This window comes from Canis lupus, chromosome 11 (genome assembly GCF_048164855.1).
Source record: "Canis lupus baileyi chromosome 11, mCanLup2.hap1, whole genome shotgun sequence".
NCBI lineage: Eukaryota > Metazoa > Chordata > Mammalia > Carnivora > Canidae > Canis > Canis lupus.
The window spans coordinates 44,046,003-44,048,448 of record NC_132848.1 but is presented as its reverse complement, the minus strand read 5'-3'; the positions used below and the strand labels follow the sequence as shown (position 1 = coordinate 44,048,448).

At 43.9% G+C, this 2,446-nt stretch overlaps 1 pseudogene; it reads right to left on the bottom strand.

Annotated features, from left to right (window-relative positions):
* Positions 1–216: 216 nt before the first annotated feature.
* Positions 217–1,228, bottom strand: LOC140642280 (large ribosomal subunit protein eL6 pseudogene; annotated as a pseudogene).
* Positions 1,229–2,446: the final 1,218 nt, after the last annotated feature.

The following is a 2,446-nucleotide window of genomic DNA, read 5'->3' as shown; positions in this document are numbered from 1 at the left end:
TATTGGCAGTGATAGTTCTCCTCAGGCCTCCTTCTTTCCTTGGCTTAGACATGGTCATCTTCTCCCTTGTTCTTACATGTTTCCTTCTCTGTGTTTTTCTGCGTCCTAATCTCTTCTTAGGAGGACACCAGTGTTACTGGATTAGGTCCCACCCTGTTGACCTCATTTTAACTCAGTTGCCTCTGTAAAGGCCCTGACTTCAGTACATTCTGAGGTACTGGGGGATCAGGACTTCAACACATAAATGTTGGAGAGGAACACAATTTAGCCCATAGCAATAGTCTTCCAGATAAGGTTCTTGACCTTTTTTTTTTTTTTTTTTTAATGGATCAGTTGTTTAATTAGGTTCTTTGTAAGAAATTTAGAACACCAATTTGTGAGGGTAAACTCTATTTGTGAGAGAAAACACAGAGTGGAGGTAGCCCTGAAGCTGAGGAACAACTTTGATTTTTGGCAGAATTTGCAAGTCCACAGCTTTCTGATTAAACTTGGGTTGCTCTGTAATCTCATATTTCTCCTTCTCTGTGTCAAAGATCTCCCCTTCCTGGTGTTTGGGTTTCGGCAGCTTCTTCTTCTTGAAATAAGCGTCAGTGAAATGTATGGGGATTTTCACACTGCTGATATCAATTTTGGTGGAAGTGGTAATGACAAATTTCTGGTGTGTTCTACGCAGAGGAACTCAGTTGAGAGCCAGTGGTCCAGTCACAAGTAGCAAGCCACTGCTCAGTTGCTTCAGGAAAACTACCCTCTTGCCTCTATAACGCCCAGGGAGGATAATCAAAATGGTCCCAGGAGTGATGCTAGCTTGCAGCTTTCTCACATGCTGACTGAAAGGTTTTTTGCCATGGCTCAACAGCTTTCAAGGCACATCTTCGGTAGGATAATACCTAGGCATTTTGCAAAGTTTAACCACTCAGGTGCCACCATCCTTGTCACCACCAACCGGTTTTGTAACAGTAGCAAGAAACTTCTCCTTCTTTTTCTTTTCAACCCTGAAGTTAGCTGCCAAATACTTCCTCTTGTGCATGGCTTTTCTGGAATACATAGCCGATCAGGAATATCTGCCAATTCCCCTGACTAGGACAGGGTTTCAGCTGCAGTGGGGCTTCCCCTTGTTTGGTGTTTTAGCCTTGAGGTTACCCTTTTTTGCCTTGTCACCAGCATCAGCCTTCTTGGCTTCAGGTTTCTTCTCCTTAGTATCTGGCTTCTCAGCTTTTTTGCCTGCCATCTTGCAAGATGGAAAAGAGAACCAAGGTCCCCGCTTCTGGTCTATAGGGATTCTTTTTTTTTTTTTTAATTTTTAAATTTTTATTTATTTATGATAGTCACAGAGAGAGAGAGAGGCAGAGACACAGGCAGAGGGAAAAGCAGGCTCCATGCACCGGGAGCCTGATGTGGGATTCGATCCCGGGTCTCCAGGATCGCGCCCTGGGCCAAAGGCAGGCACCAAACCGCTGCGCCACCCAGGGATCCCTCTATAGGGATTCTTGACCTTTTTTTAACCCTACACACATTTCTAACACTTCATATATCATTATTCAGTGAATACGTCTGTCAATTTCATTTTTTAATTAAAATATGTATCTCATTAAAATAAAGTGGAACAATCCTCTAGTGTCTGTAGAAAAGGTTAATAAGAGGATATGATTTACAAGTAAATAACTATATCTTAAAGTTGTTTGCTGAGCTCTGAGACCAAATTTCTACCAAGTTTTCAGACATCTCTCCGTGATGGCTGGTACATCACACAGTGTTCTCTCCACAATGCCTCTCACTCCTTACCCCTCATATGTTCACCAAAATTCCCCAAAACTCTTTCAATGACTTCTCTTCTCTGCTTCACCCCATATGCAAGCATTCTGTCCATCCTATTTGTCCCTCCCTCAAGACTGGTTACATAACTTTTGAGACTAAATTCAAAAGCTGTAGAGCTCTTTGTTCAAAATCTATCAAGAATTTCAAGACAGTGACTGCAGAGCTTTAAACCAAGCACAGACCCTTGGAGCATGGTCCTATGTGACTGTGAAGGTTGCATGCCCTTGAAGCTGACCCTGCCCCTCCATTATCCTTCCCACATCACCCTGCACTCCACCCCCATTAATGCCCTGGATTTCCACACTGGCCTCTTGTGACCCCACATCCATCTCACCTCCCCCATCCAACCCCATCTGCCCAGTAACTCCTACTCAACAACATCTGCACCTGGTATCCTCTGCTCAAAGCCTTTGGTATTTCCTCATTTCCTACCAAACTGGGCACAGCCTCTTCAGGCCAGCATGTTAGGCCCTGATTTCCTGACTCGACTCCTACTCACACCTGTCTGACACAAAGCTTAAGGCAAATGTTCTAGTCACTCTCCTCAGACTCTTCTCTGTATGGCTTAAACTCCAAGCCTTGTGTTTCTGAAATCCTACCCTTTCCATCTGTGCCATCAGAACCTTTCCAA